The sequence below is a fragment of the Patella vulgata genome, chromosome 6 (genome assembly GCF_932274485.2).
Source record: "Patella vulgata chromosome 6, xgPatVulg1.2, whole genome shotgun sequence".
Taxonomy (NCBI): Eukaryota; Metazoa; Mollusca; class Gastropoda; family Patellidae; genus Patella; species Patella vulgata.
The window spans coordinates 51,685,778-51,703,420 of record NC_065884.2 but is presented as its reverse complement, the minus strand read 5'-3'; positions in this window follow the sequence as shown (position 1 = coordinate 51,703,420).

Below are 17,643 nucleotides of genomic sequence, written 5' to 3'. Positions count from 1 at the left end.
GAAAACGATTGCAGATGCCTTTTCTTTACATAAAGCCATCCGTTTCTTGCATATATGAGGCCATAAGTTGAGAAAAAATCGTTCCAATGATGTACGGGTCGCTGTACATGCGAGATATCTCTGGGCAGCAGAACTTGCTTTTCTTTCCACCACTTGAGCAGATCAGAACCAATCTTAGGACCTATCATCTGTTCTTAATCAGCAATTTCCTCCACGTCTTGAACCGTTTCATCATTTCTGTCTGTTCTAGCAACTCTTCTAGAAAACTCTTACCATGCTTAGTTTGGATATATGAATCACAACCGACATTGTCGTTCTCGTTTTCGTGTTCTACTGAGCTCACAAAGAGCTAGATTTCCTTGTTAAAACTTTAATTTAACCAGTTAACTCCGCCCACTCCTGCGTGCCAGTGTATACTATAGACCAGTGGTTCGCAACATTTTTTTGCCAACGGCACACCGTGGAACACGTGAAAAAATAGCGGCACACCTGACTAAATATATATGAAAAATATTTGAATTTTGCAAAATAAAAACATGGTAAGGCAGACGGCATACAACCGTAGACAGAGACTAGTCATAGACACATAGAATGAACCAAACTACACCAGTGAATACTCAATTGGAATCACGTGGTTGTTCGCATTTTCTTAGTGTGCTGTTCAAAATTTCGCAGAACACTTAGAAAGATCTGGTTGAGAATCACTGGAGACTTACCCCTTAAGCATAAATGTTCGAAGCCTCATTGAGTATTCTACCTTTAGAAGGTATATTCTCTTTGCAGGCCCATTTTATTACGTATAATCCGGCGTGACTCTAACTTGGTGTGTAATACCCGGATCTAGCTTTGTACACATTGGCGTGTATGTAAAACAATCCCTGGCGATTAGTAGTAGCGGAAACGCAACTATACATAGGTGTGCGACTCGAAGGTGGAGGGGACAGATGGGTGAAGTGAAAAATATTAATATACTTTTTTGGAAAAGAAAATATTTTGCCTTCTAATAAAGTTCCCGAAATGGGATGAATTTTACCTGCTAATTAAACAATAATTTTACTTTGATTTAATTGAATTTGTCGAATTTGTTCTACGTTGACGTGTATTAAAATTGTTTTGTCTAGAGTTACGTTACTTTCTGTTTCATTTTTCGGGCATCGGTCGTTATATTTTTTTTTTCATCCGTTGTTCGGGAATAGTAATTGACTTAAGGATTAAAGTTTAAAACATTTAAAATCAGTGTAATGAACAATATCTATGGTGTCCGGTAAATGTAGCTTCAATAGTGTGATTTGCTTGGTTGATTGTAATTCAGGTCGGCAAAGAGCGGGATTTCTGTTGAAGACCCCTATATATAAGGCTATATTGGACCACTGAAATGGTTGTACTCACAACCTTGTACTCCGGGCATTACCATTATTGTTAAATCTATGGTGTCCGATGAATGCAGCTACGCTAGTCCGATTGGTTGGGATCCAGGTTAGCAACGTAAGTAAAACTATATATCGGACCACTTAGAAGTTGTACCTGTGTCCAGAAATAGCAGCAAAGTGCGTTTTCTCGGGGCGCGCCACCACAACTCCTACGAAGCAAATCACGCCCTCGTCGCTCACTAGCGACTTGCATGCCGAAACTCCGTGGACCCGAAACGAGGACCATTACCAAGTATGTGTACCCACGACATAGAATAGTATGCGTTAGTATAATCTACAAAAGTTTGGAAGGGTGGTGGGAGGGTGTGTGTGGGGGGGGGGGGGGGCGTTTTGCATTGCTCGCTGGCTACCGGCACCGCTGATTGCAAACGGGAATTTTTACGGGCATTTCATTTCTGCTACCATTAACATTCAACGGGCCCGTACGCCTATGCCACTGCCCAGAGAAATATGTCGAATCCCTTCGCCGCATTGCACACGTAAGCTTAACAGTAAACCAAAAATTCATTGGCCTACGTGTTGTGTTGGCGAGACTTTAAAACCCAATCCAATTTTAGTAGCGGGCACCACTGGTTACAGTGGACGTAAATTCAGTTCAATTACAAGCCACCACCGCGGTTGGTTATAATTATGTTTGTTGCCAGAGCTCACGCTGTCAATCGCCAAAGTCGCATTTCGCGATATAAAAAAAATGAATTGGCGATTAAAATTTGATTTTAGATATTACGTTTTGAGGTACTTCGGATTCTTTTTGAGAAGTTGTGGAAAAAATCTTTAAATTTGAATCGTTGAGTGTCAATCACAACTACGTGGCGGTATACTATATATAAATTATCAATTAGCTGATAATCCTGCTTGTCTGCGATATGACTTCGTTGGAAGCGGGCGTTAAATAAAGCTATTTTACACACGATAGACAGGTTCATGTCATTGAGTAATACTAATCAATTGTCATGGATTAGTTCATTTATAATAGTATAAGTAATATACGTTTAGATAATATTACACATGATAATGTAAATAGTTTAAAATATACTTAAAAAGCGCCGATAAAACCTTTCCAAATGTTAGATTTAGAAGCAGGGTGGTTTGGCAAAGAAAGAAATATCAACAACATAATAGAAATAAATTATCTATGGTCGAATCGAGCAAAATTTACAAAGTAACCATGAATAAATATATGAAACAAAATGCACGTCAGGTGTAGCACTTTGGCCCTTCAGACAATTTTGGTTCTTCATAAAATTGTCTCTTCAATTTTGTCTATAAAGTCAAATCACACGTACTTAATGAACGTAGGTATAGTTATTCGTAAAAAACAGTGATATTTTGGTCAAAATAGTCATCAAATTCTGGCTGTTTATTGACCTATGGTTGTTAGACCAAATAAGGTAATATCTATCTCTGTTAGTTACGTAATTTCAATGGAAATTTACCAAGGACCTGCCGAAATAAGGCAGGTATAAATTGAAATGTTAAAGTGAGTTTTAACTAGACTCTCAACAGATTATTCCAAGAAGCCATTATATATTTGAGAACGAGGAACGTGCAAAGTTATTCCAGTTTACCAATAAAACTGTGAAACTATTATTGCTGTAGTATCATTTACGATCACAAGGAAACACAACAAATAAAGAAGTCCATAGTACTACACAGGTTCAGTGTAAGTTGAGAAGTATGCAGAGTAGAAACCCAAAGGACTTTTGGAAAATGATAAATAACCTTAATAAGCAACATAACGATACAAAGGTCGATATCAATATAGAGATTTTTTATGATTACTTTAAGAATATAAATGATAATATTGACGTCGAAAACGACGAGAAACATATTATAAACAGCAAAAATTCTATTTTGGATAAAGAAATTTCCAAAGGGGAAATACTTTATTCTGTTAAATGTTTAAAAAAATAACAAGGCAGCTGGAACCGATATGGTAGTACATGAATATATTAAGATAACAATTGATGTATTTATATACCTATTTATTGCATACTTTTTAACCACATTCTCAACTCTGGGATTTTACCAGCTTCTTGGACTATTGGGAGCATTGTGCCTATATATAAAATCAAAGGTGGCCTCGGCTTACCCGAAAACTATAGATCCATAATGATCCTATTATAAATAATAGATTAAATAATTTTGTGGACGAACACAATATACTGAACGAAACACAGACTGGGTTTAGAAAAGATTACTCCGTAACAGACCACTTATTTGCATTGTATGCAATTATATCTTATTTAAGATCTCAGAAAAAGAAACGTTTTTGTACATTTATAGTTTTTAGTAAAGCCTTTGATCACGGTATTACTGGTAAATGTTTTAATGTGATTTATAACAGGTATCAAGACACCTGAAACCTTTGCCTGTAAGACAGGAGATCGACAAGGTGAAAATCTCTCGCCTCTTTTTTTTGCACTGTATTTAAATGACCCCGAATCTTTTATTTGTATTAAAACATGACTGTATAAGGCGTTCAAACAGAATACTATGAAAATAAACTATTAAATTATCTAAAAGTATTTGTACTTCTATACGCTGATGATACTGTATTATTTGCTGACAATGTAAATGATATGAACAAATTGTTAAATACATTTGGTGAATATTGTACTCTATGGAAACTAAATGTAAACATAAATAAAACCAAACTAGTGATTTTCGGATCAAGAGGTCAGTCTAACGCAACTTTCTCTTTACTAAATCATAATTTAGAAATATGTGATTCATACAATTATCTGGCCGTTTTATTTTCTAAAGGATGCATCTTAGCGCAAGCGCAACAAAGAATTAAAAAACAGGCATCTGAAGCTCTATACCTCTTGTATAATCTCAATCTGCCAATTGACTGTCAACTTAAACTTTTTGATCATACTATACTTCCGATATTACTGTACGGTTGTGAAATATGGGGATTTGGGGAATTATCCTCCATAGAAACTATCCATAACCAGTTTTTAAGAAATATATTGAAAGTAAAAAATAAATCTCCTTTGTATATGTTATATGGTGAAACTGGGTGATACCCTTTAAGTATTTATATTAAGCATAGAATGGTTAGCTTTTGGCTTAAAATGATAAGTAGTAAAACTAGCAAATATTCTTTGTTGTTACATAAGTCTCTGTTAAAAATGATGTAAATCATACTAATAAATGGCTAATTACTATCAAAAATACTCTTGACGAATGTGGATATACATATAGTTATGTATGGAACTCACAACAGACGCCAAACCCAGTTAAACTGAAATATGAATTGTTACAACGACTAAAAGATCAGTATATTCCGACCTGGTCGTCTAATATCCCGAATTCGAATAAATCTGTTAATTATAGAATTTATAAGACGTAATTTAAATTAGAACCGTATCTTATCTCATTGCCGAATAATTATAAATATACTTTTATAAGATATAGAACATGTAACCATAAACTCCCTGTCGAGGTCGGGAGATGGATGAGTGTAGATTTTGAACAAAGAATTTGTCCTTTATGTGAAGTAAATACAGTCGGCGATGAATATCACTAACTATTCAATTGTACTTATTTTATTAAAGAACGTGAAAACTATATACCCAGATAGTATTATACAAGACCGAATACTTTTAAGTATATAATAAACTTTTTAATTCAAGCAAACAATCAATAATTCTAAAATTATGTATGTTTTTAAAGATAATACTTAATAAATTTACGTCCATTGACTAAGAGTAAGAAATTTAAAGCCTCCATCTTGTAAATATGTAAATAACCTATCACTCATATGTCATGTATTTGATCTGAGTTGTGAATAAAGTTCTGTTCTGTTCTGATAATTGCCAATGATATATATAAAGCCTATCTCAAGTCATTATTTACTCTTAATAATTAATCCATGCAGGTATTTGGTGTTTCGTCACCCGATTAGATTTTATTACATACTTCGAGAAGGTATTTGTTGAGTAATAAAACCTTCTAGTAGTTTATCGAGGGCTGGCCGTCCTTACCGCACGGTACAAATAAAACCTTCTAGTAGTTTATCGAGGTTCGGGTGCTTCCGGAGTCCAAAATGGCCGCTTTATATAAATGAGAATTTTGGGGATAACTAGCCCGAAACCTAACCTCTCCCCCAAATTCTTAAACCTAACCCTTTTTAAAAGACTGAACTTGGGTCTAATTTAGGGTTAGGGTTCGGGTTAGTATTCCCCTAAATACTCATTTGTATAAAGCGGCCATTTTGGTATGAGTTCTGACTTGTTCTGGAATTTGTTGCTTCTAGTGGTGATAATATTTGTACCGTGCGGTAAGGGCGGCCTGCCCTCGATAAACTACTAGAAGGTTTTATTACTCAACAAATACCTTCTCGAAGTATGTAATAAAATCTAATCGGGTGGTTTCGTTTCGTCTTGATAAAATAAACAGAAACAAGCAGTGATTTAGTGTTTCGTTTCGTCTTGAAAAAATAAATAGAAACAAGTCAAAAGTGGACTGATGCAACCCCCCCCCCCCCACCCCCCACCCCCACCCCCCCGTGGAAATTCCAAAATAAATAGATGAAACGTACTAAATTATGACACATTTATCTTTTTCAAAAGTATCGATCAATCAAACAGATGATCTATACTTAGTCCAAGCAGAAAATGTTCACGATCAAACTCAATGAAGGTTTTGAAGTACTTGGTTGGAAGTGAAACTATACACTAAGTTTCATAACTCTCCATCAGTTAGAATCAAAATCGTTGAGTGGTATTTAGCGATCGGGAAACACATTATCAGAACAGGGTTTTTATGAGGCAAAATCACTAGGTTTTTTCTAAAAGCAAGGCGTTTCGACAAGTATCACCGTATCGTTATCAAGCACAATTTATATAAAAATTATTATCATTTTGATGGAAAACTCTCTCTCTCTCTCTCTCTCTCTCTCTCATTATTCTCTAACATTAAGCCCCTAAACGAAAGAAAGAAAGAAAAAAAAAAACAAATTTAAAAACATCTGATATTAATCAGATTGTTCGATACGAAGCCAGAGGAATGACGAAACGATGTATTTCTATAATTTTAATGCATCCTCACATGATATACACAATTATAATGTTAACAAACAATGCCATTCAAAACAACGATGTCAGGCAAACAGTCATTTCCCTCCGAACTGACCCCGACTTCTAGCGGGCACTAAAGGAACTAAAAAGTTCCTTCCAATTAACTACTTTGTAATATTATATAATTACTATGACAATCTCATTTCGAACATATCAACCTCCTTGATGTGTTTCCCAATAAACATCAACAAAATAACCTACATGTACAATAGAAATTGATCTATAATACATTGACATTAAACAATATAACAATGATCTACCCTAAAGAGCATTCTGAAAATTATACTCTATGAAAAAAGAAACGCATAGTGACATTTCGTCGTCGGTATACCCTCGCTCTACCAACGAAACTGTTCTCCAGCGTTGATGTGGTCATACCCGTGTGTGTGACAGTGTGAAACCACTGAAGTCGGATTTGACGGTGTCGGCGTATTTCATAACAGCACTCTAACGGGACGTCTGGATCGTAATTCGGTAGGCGTTTACTGTCTGGTCTGGTCCTGAAATGATGAAACCGGATGTGACGATACAGGGCAGGTGGAGTCACTCTTGTTTGGCCTGAGCTTGGGCGGTCACGTGTTGAACTTCGCTGTCAGTACCTATCCCAAAGGCGAGAAATGGTACTCTGGGAAACATTCAGCAGCCTGGCTACATATGTCCGGGATTCACCTGCTTTTAACCGACCAATAGCGTTGTTACTTTGGTCTTCATTCAGATGTGGCATCAATTTGCTCGTTGAGTGTTTACATGCAACTGATTTTGAAACCGAGAACCCCCGAATTAGATTTGGGTTTCATGTGAAAATCTTGCGAAGTTGTTAACCCCATGTGTATTGGTGAAATGAAGCGCAAACAAATTTCGGCAAAAAGTATAACCAGTCCGGATTAGTGACCCTACATTTAAAACCAACAAGCCAACAGTGAGGCTGATGTCCCCCGCCGAAATTCCCAAATAAATAGATGACACATATTAATTAATCGCACATCTATTTTTTTCAAAAGTATCGAGCAATTAAACTGATTATCAACTATACACTAAGTTTTATCACTTTCTATCAGATATAATCAAAGTTATGTTGTCCCAAAGCATCGACCAAGGAAATTGCTTATCTCTGCTTAGCTTTAGCTCGATATGTTAATCATTGAATTCGGTCAAGACGAACATCAACATCAAGTTAGAAGCAGAGTTGTTATGTTCCAAAGTCTTAACCAATCAAAATGCTTATTGCTCCTTAGCCTAAGCAGACAATTCTCATCATCGAACTTAGGCAAGGTATTGATGTAATGAAACTCTACACCAAGTTTCATCACTCTCACTTAATTAGAACTAAAGTTATCATGTCCCAAAGCATCAACCAATCAAATTGCTTATCTCTACTTACCATAAGCAGAAAATGCTCATCTTCGCACTCTATCAAGGCATTGACCTCATAAACACCTACACCAAGTTTGAACATTCTAGTTCAATTAGAAGGAGAGTTATTGTGTTCCAAAGTCTCGGCCAATCAAATTGCTTATCGCTCTGCTTACCCTCAGCAGAAAATGCTCAATATCGAACTTAGTCAAGGTATTGATGTAATGAAACTATACACCAATTGTCATCACTTTCACTTAATTTGAACTAAAGTTATGTGTCCCAAAGCATCAACCAATTAAATTGCTTATCTCTACTTACCCTAAGCAGAAAATGCTCATCTTCATACTCCATCAAAGCATTGACCTAATAAACACCTACGCCAAGTTTGAACATTTTACCTCAATTAGAAGGAGAGTTATTGTGTTCCAAAGACTCGGCCAATCAAATTGCTTATCGCTCTGCTTACCCTGAGCAGAAAATGCCCATTATCGAACTTAGTCAAGGTATTGATGTAATGAAACTATACACCAAGTTTCATCACTAAGCAGACAATTCTCATCATCGAACTTAGGCAAGGTATTGATGTAATGAAACTATACACCAAGTTTCATCACTTTCACTTAATTAGAACTAAAGTTATCGTGTCCCAAAGCATCAACCAATCAAATCGCTTATCTCTGCTTACCCTAAGCAGAAAATGCTCATCTTCGAACTCCATCAAGGCATTGACCTAATAAACACCTACACCATGTTTGAGCATTCTAGGTCAATTAGAAGGAGAGTTATTGTGTCCCAAAAAGTGTGACGGACAGACAGACGGACAGACAGACAGACAGACGGACGAACCCATTATAATAGTCTCCTGCTTTCTTCGAAAGGCGGGGGACAATAATAAATTTCTTTTATCCTTACATAATGACATTAAAATCAAGTAAGATTATGGAAACAACGATCCCGTTCACATTAAAAAATGATGAAAAATGGACAATTTAACTAAATAAAACGAATGTCTACAATAACTAGCAATGTCGTTTTACCACACTGTCTTTATTTCCGATAACGATACGATTTTGAAGTCTATAATTAACTATTACTCGATGTCTACACAACTAGAATACGACGTCTATGTCTTTAAATGACACAATCTATAAAGTAGCTAAGTCTCTAACTCAATATCATCCAAAATCATCGACATTGAAAACACGAATTAGTTGTCAATTTAAATCAACATTGATGTTGTGATCTTACTAGGAAAAGATTGGCTTCTGATATCCAATAATTAAGACAAAATAAACATTTTACCGTTGGTACACGAATCGTGTACCATGGTGCATTTAAGCGCCATTTTTAACAAGGGACTCGTAGAAAGAGGCTAGATATATTCCACAAGTCATGTTAATCGGTGACCGCATATTCTTATCTGGAGAGCATGCGCAACAAGTACTATCGGTATAGACTGGAATAACCAAATACTTAATAAATACTTAAAGGGTATCACCCAGTTTCACCATATAACATATACAAAAGAGATTTATTTTTTACTTTCAATATATTTCTTAAAAACTGGTTATGGATAGTTTCTATGATTTTCTAGTTTATAATAATAATTAATTAGAAATCTCATGTTTCTTTGGTAGAATAACTGGATTACGACAGTCATACGATAAATGTTCAGCTTTCTGAAGTCGACGACGACACCCTTTGACTTCTTTAACTAATTCACGACCACGCTGAATCCAATACCTCTCTTTTAAATTAACGAGTGTATGAGTTCCTAGGTTCATGATAATATACTCAGCCAAATTAAAAACTTGACACTGATGAATTTCAACAAATTTTTTTTTCTGGTAAGTCAAATAAATTTTAAAGTGTTTCTAACGATAGTAGGTAGTAAGAAGCCTTTAATTTCATAAAATTGTAAAGTCACGCGCCTTTCAGATGTAGAACGTCTACGTGCTATAGGTAGGCTCTATGCTGGTCAGTCTGTGGTCACTGTTGCAAGAGCCTTTAATTGTTCACGCCAGACAATAATTAATCTTAGAATGAGAGTGCTTCAAACTGGAACTATTGCCGACCGCCCAAGGACGGGAGCGCCACGTCTGACGTCACTCCAGGAAGATCAAGCAATACGATTACGTCATCTTAGAAACAGATTTGTCACTGCAACCTCCACAAGTAGAGAGATGTTTGGTGGAAGGATAACTGCACAAACTGTTCGAAATCGCTTGCAGGCTGCTGGTCTTCGAGCTTGGAGGCCCTATAATGGACCAATATTGACACCTCTTCATCGCCGTCATCGCCGTTACCGACTTGTGTGGGCCACAAGACACATAAGATTTACTCAAAGACAGTGGAATTCGGTTGTCTTTAGTGACGAATCTCGATTCACTTTGAGATTTGCCGATGGCAGGGTCCGAGTGTACCGCAGACGAGGTAAACGTTACGCTCAAGTATGCGTCAGAGAAGTTGACCGATTTGGTGGCGGCAGCGTCATGGTTTGGGGTTCTTTTTGTGCACATTGACGTTCTCCTCTTGTTGTTGTCCAAGGGAACGTAAATGCTGTCCAGTACAGGGATCAGATTTTGCAACCTGTTCTTCTTCCGTTTATGCAGAGACATGGGCCTGGACTAACGTTTCAACAAGACAATGCTCGACCCCATACAGCAATTTTTTCAGAAATGCCGGTGTCCAAGTCCTGGATTGGCCGTCGCTTAGCCCCGACCTTAATCCTATTGAACACATCTGGGACGAACTGGGTCGACGTGTTCGTCAGCAAGTGAATCCACCACTGACATTGCAGGACCTTCAACATGCTCTTGCTGTGCAGTGGCGACGTCTTCCTCGGGTAGTGTTTACTAATGTTCTGAGATCCATGAGAAGACGTTGTGTGGCAGTACGAGACGCTAGAGGAGGCCACAACCGTTACTAAACACTTTATTCCGATTGTTCTCCAAGTCTGTGAATTTCATTTTGGGGGGTACTGTGACATCACGAACGTTATCAATGTCAAGGAATTTCGGCGAGACGTATTCTTGCTTTCTGTTGATGTCAAGGTCGTCTGTGCACAACATTACACTAAAATAGTTGCCTTAAACCAAATATTAAAAATCTCGTCCCAAAAATCCCGAGTGTCAAGTTTTTAATTTGGCTGAGTATACTATTATTGTCATATTCACATCTTAGATAACAAACAGCGACATAAGCTTTTTCTGACGCGTCTAAGAATGTATGAATCGGTCGACTATTAATTACTAAACCATATGTGACAAGGCAACGAGGTATCCGAATTAAGTCCAACTGCATAAGCTCATTAAACCTCTGCGTCCGAATCTAAACCTTGAATCCACGCAATCTGGACACCATTTTTGCACGAATAGTAAATGGAGCTAAAAAGTTCAAAAGATCGAATAGAATAGCTCTTTTGCTTACGACAATTCTCTTGGTTAAATCTGATTCTGATCATTTTCCGCGTCCCAAAGAATCCCCAAAGTTTTCATCGTTGGAAGACTATCATCATCTAACGACAGTTTAGCGACTCTTAACTTGTACAGGAATATCGGACAGCACTTCGGTTTCATTCGATAACCATTTGCGTGTCTGAAGACCCGCTCTTTCTAACAGCTCTGTAATCTGTTGTCTCAATTCTATGACTTTTGGTATTGACGAAACAATATCTAATAAATCATCAACATACATCGCGTTGAGGATTGATTCTGAAGCTAAAGGGAAGGCTTCTTGATTTAATGTGGCGTGACAGGAACAGGTACGAAGTATTTCCGAATACTAAACGTCGGTACTCGAATATCTTGACAGGTGCGTATTCTTCCAAATTTCTCAATAAAAATATGGGATACTTTCATCTGGGTCCATCTGCATTTGTAAGAACATCTCGATGATGTCTCCAGCTATGGCTATCTGGTTACTACGGAATCTGATTAATGCATCTAAAAGTTATCGATGTTACTTTGGGCCTGAATGAATACAATCGCTTAAATATTTACCTTCATATCGATCTGCTGCCCCCATGACTATTCAAACCTTCGTTGTCTCTTTCGGGAAAGTTAATACCACTAAGGTTATGACACTACGGGGACAGATGTAACTATCTAATCAGGAACCTTCACGTTGTGCATAACTATTTCAGTGATGAACAATGTTTATGTTGTAACTAAGTTTATATATCGACTACAACATCCATAACACAAAGTTTATATACAGGAAACTATACACGCAGTTATGGCATGAAATATAAGCTGAATATAAGTTCTCTATCCCCTAGCTAGTGTTTTGCCGTGGTGTTTCCCAGTCTCTCAGTCGAGGAGGCTGTGGGTACGTCCTTATGAGAATACGAAATGATGCCCTCACCCTAGCCCCTTAGTCGAGGAGGCTGTGAGTGTGATGTTCCCCTGAACTCCGATTGATATCTAAAGAAACTTAAACCCCGCATGTATTGAACCCCCGGGAAAGTGGCGAGGTACACCTTTATCGGATTGGTCAACTACTCAGACGCTACCCTGGATTTAAACCAATTGTACTAATATGGGTACAAGGAGGACAGTTGCCCGCATTCCTAAAGCATGGGAATACCATAATTGGATTAGCAGACTATGATGTCATTCCCCGATATCTACCAGACATATCCTTGTTAGCCTAGTTCTCGTTGTCACTGGTACTAGCTAACAACTTCAATACATTAACCGGAGCATCTTTTTAAGAGAAATTAAATTACCTCTACGGTATATAGGCCCTATAGTATTACAAGGTGTAGCCAATTCGATGCCTTTTTGAGATAAACTGCTGCCGAACGAGTTTTTATCTAACTGGCGAACTCTACTATCTTGCGGCGAATATTTACTCTGTTGATTCGAATTATCATAATTATTGTTCTCTATGTCTGGATCCCCCTCAGTGAAGGAGTATGTGATGTGTCTTTGGGCAGCCATTTATCGAACATTGCTTAGCATTATTACATACATACCAATATGCGAAGAATCTTTGATTTGGCGGCCTCCCATCTTCGTGTAGCATCTATTTGAATACGCGACAATCTTGTAGGTTATGATCTTTCTGACAAATCATACATGGATTTCTAAATTTTGATTACGAACGATATTTATTAAAGGTTGTAAAAGTTCCAGAGCGACCGGCGTTAATACTATATTTCGGTTTTGATGTGAATGACGATCTATTAAAACCTTCTAATTCTTCCTGTGCTTCTGTTCTAATTTTAACTTCTGACGATAGCTATCTATGAAGCGAAACAATGTTTTCATTTTTCTTCTCAGCAACGATCCAACGCTTGAAAAGTATCACTTGAATTGTAGAGAGTTTTGATTTCACTATACAATAAAACATTGAATTAGTCTCGAACTCTTCGTTTTTGCCGTTATCTTGAAGACTGGTGATGGCTAATTTTAATATATCAGAGAACTCTTTTGTGCTTTTTAAATCAGGACTAACGGATTTCATTTGACCTATTGTATCCAAATGCATAAGAATACCACCACGCTCACCTCCGAATTTATCTTCAAGTCGTTTCTTGGCGGCTTCATAGCCCATCTCAGGTGCTGGTAAACCTTCAATAATTTTAAATGTATAACCTCCTAAACACTGACGAAGTTGTAACATTTTATATGCTGGTCTGCATGTTGTTTTATCTATATACATTCAAAAAACGCATCTTAAAAATCTGATAAAGTTTTTTATCACCCAAGAATTAAGGCACTGGCCTTTGTTTATTGAGTTTTCAACTTACGCTTCTTTTTCAATAATTATTCTAATCTATTATCACTATTATTAGTAGTATCTTGACTTGTATGAACTATACCTGTGGCTTGGGCCGAGCGCGACTGGTTTCGCGCCATTTTATCACGAGTGTCTGAATCTGATATTTTCTATGTTGACGTTCGATGACTATTTTCGATGCTACTTACGATTAACCACTCTCTGCTACCAACAGAATGTTCGATATGAATCCAGAGGAATGACGAAACGATGTATTTATATAATTCTAATGCATCCTCACATTATATACACAATTAATAATAACGTAAATAAACGATGTCAATCAAAACAACGATGTCTGGCCAACAGCCATTTTGACCCCGAACTTACCGCGACCTTTAGCGGGCACTAAAGGAACTAAAAAGCTATTAAGAGTTACCTTCAATTAACTAATTTGTAATATTATATAATTAATATGACTATTATTGCTGGATTATATTTGTCCTTAAAGATACCCTCATATTACATATACTACAAATTGTGCGATTAAACATACATTATGCGAGAGCTAAATCTGATTATTGCAAGTCTTTATTTAGGCTTCAGATGTCATAGAAATTATGAATTAGATCTTCATTTACACAACAAGCACAAAATCAACTCTGTAGCCCCACGGATGGCTTGGATTCGGCTTGGATTTAAACAGGATTTCATTGATTGATTAAATTAAATTTTTAAATGACGTCGTAAGCGGGGATTAACCGTTACGTTGACGTCAAGGTTTAAAGAGGTCGCGTCAGGGGTCATACGTAAGACATTGATTCATCAATCATCGTTGGCATTTCTAGGGGTTTACCCACAGTTCCGTGCAGAGCACGCCAAGGACTCGCCGTAATAGACCGTTTCATTGGCTAATTCCTCACATCAACTAGAAAGCTTGTTATAGCAACTCGAGTCATACACCCTTTAAGCAAAATTTAACAATTAAGATGACTACAAATAAAGCTGAACTACATTTGCCAAAACATTCGGCTGACTACTCAAACATCTTTGGAATGCAATCCCGTTTCGTTGCCGTAGTTGTACAGAAAAAAATTTAAACCTGTTCTTTTGATGTTATATAAAATATTAATGATAATTAAATGAAGGAAAAGACATGTCTGATTTTGGTCAATACAAGCACAAAACCATGACAGATGCACGGATACAACAATATCTTATATGCTCTTTGAATTTTAAAATAATAAACACACTATAACTGTCTCTGAATTCAATGAAGATTCCTATATGCGATATTAGTATGACTTTATATCTAATTTATAAAAAGAACCTTGGAATCCAATTTGAAAACGTTATATTTTATTGTTATTATTTTTCTAGTTCTACAAAACTAATTGATATCAGATTACGACAAACAAAATTCGATGGCTTAGAGTACAACTGTACTATGTCCATTTTTGGTGAAAATAAGATTTTTAGATATTAAAAATCCTTATTCCAGGGCGCATGTTGTGTAAAAAGATACAAGTCCCCTGACAATTTAAAGCTGTCGAAAAGGCAAAATAATCATAAGTGTTATGTACTACCCACATATTTCTTTAGAGCACACATAGTCCATGTCCGGACATAAGTCTTTTGTGCATTTATTCTGGCAAAAAAGTGCGGACATAAGTCATTTGTACATCAATTTGAACAAAAAAGTACGGACATAAGTCATTTGTTGTGCACTACCCACATATTTCTTTAGAACACACATAGTCCATGTCCGGACATAAGTCTTTTGTGCAATTATTCTGACAAAAAAGTACGGACATAAGTCATTGTGGATCACATTTATCCAAAAATCAGCTGTATGCTGTGCTTAAGTTGAAGTGCGTCTCTATCAGCCTATTTGAATTGATTCAAGCAATAATCTTTCCTGAAACCATATACATCCACAGATAACTTACTTTTTTATAGCTTATTGAAATCTTAAAATACGTTTTTTTCTCAAACCTTAAAAAATGGACATAGTACAGGTGTGTTCCAAGCCATCGATTAATGTCTCCTATGCTGCCGTTGATAGTGTTTTATGATAATTGGCTTTATCTCGAAAAGAGAGAATATATTAATTAGCACAAAAATCTACGACTGAAATTGATGACATCGGGGTGAGTTAATTAGCTCTCAATATTACCTTTTTTTTCTTCGGCAAATTAAAACAATAACACATAAGAGGACGATAAGTTTCAGAAAAACAAAAAACATTCCTATTCATAAATTTAGAAACGATATTAATAATTCATTACTTCTGAGTACCATTGCCACCAAGCCGGATACCCACTAACAAGTGGATGTTTACAATGACATTCTTTCCAAAATACTGGAAAAACAAGCTCCACTGAAAACAAAAGAAATCATTATTTGGCCTAATAAACAATGGTACACTGACGAAATACGTGATCACAAGGTTAAACGGAGGAAAACCGGGAAAACATGGAGAAAAACCAATCTGGAAATTCACAGACAAATTTACAATAAGGCTCGATCCACTAACAATTTTTGAATTGGCTAAACGACCCTTCACTAAGGACTGTCTGTTATCAAACAAACATAATCCACGCGAAGTCTACAAAATTACAAACAGTCTGCTAAAACCAAGAGAAGCAAAGGTTCTGACATCGGTTCAAAATGATGCTAGCCTATCAGATCAATTTTCTGAATTTTTTCACGACAAAGTCTCCACCATTCCACTAGGTTCAAAATGATGCTAGCCTATCAGATCAATTTTCTGAATTTTTTCACGACAAAGTCTCCACCATTCCACTAGGACTCAGTGTAAGTAAATAATAAACATATTCATTGAGAAAAAGTTTGAAGGTTGCACACTTGAGAACTTTAATCTAGCAACAGAAGATGAGACAAGAGAAACAATTCAGAAATCAGCCTCAAAGTCATGTTCCCTCGATCCTCTGCCAACATGTATACTAAAGAAGTCCGAAGTGGAGTTAATTCCAGTGATCACCCAAATCGTGAACACGTCTTTAGTAGGCGCAGAAGTATGCGAAACGCTTAAAACAGCCCATGTGACACCCCTCATAAAAAAATCAACCCTTGATCCTAATGTGCTAAAATATTACCGACCTGTGTCAAATTTATCTTTCATTTCGAAAATTATTGGAAAAAATTGTCCTTAATCGTTTTTAATATCATTTGTGTGAAAACAATCTCCAAGAAAAATTTCAATCAGCATACAAAAAACGGCACAGTACGGAATCCGCCTTGCTTCGTGTTCACAATGATATCGTATGCAGCTTGGATCGGAAGAAACCGGAATCACTAGTTTTATTGGACTTTGGTGCGGCATTTGATACGATAGATCAATCAATCATACCCGGGAGGCTTGAAACTCGGCGAGATACGGTATATCCGGAGACGCACTGAAGTGGTTTGAGTCCTATCTGGGTGGAAGACATCGGAGTATTGTTATTGACGCATCTCAATCAATGCCTAAAAGTTCTTGATTTTGGTGTTCCCCAGGGATCCGTATTGGGACCGGTTTTGTTCACAGCATACACTGCACCAATTGGAGATATCATCCGTGAGATGGGTCTTAATTACCACCTCTATGCGGATGATACCCAGTTATATGTTGAACTTGATCCTTCACCAGATACCACTACATTAGAACTTGAAGCGTGCATTAAACGAATTAGAATTGAACGACGACAAAACAGAAAATATAATAATCGGGAATAAAAAGAACATTGACATCAACCCTGTGACTATTGGAAGCACAGCCATAACCCCATCCAACTGTGTCAGGAATCTTGGTGTGTTCTATGACTCGTTCTTCGATATGAAAACCCATGTATCCAGGTTGTGCAAAAAGGCGAACTTTCACCTGTATAACATTGGCAAAATTCGACCCTTTATTGACCTTGATCCACTAAAATGTTAATAAATGCTTTTGTCATGTCATCTTTAGATTATTGTAATTCATTATTGTATTCTCTTCCTAAAACACTTGTAAGTCAGCTACAGAAAATCCCGAATAAAGCAGCTCG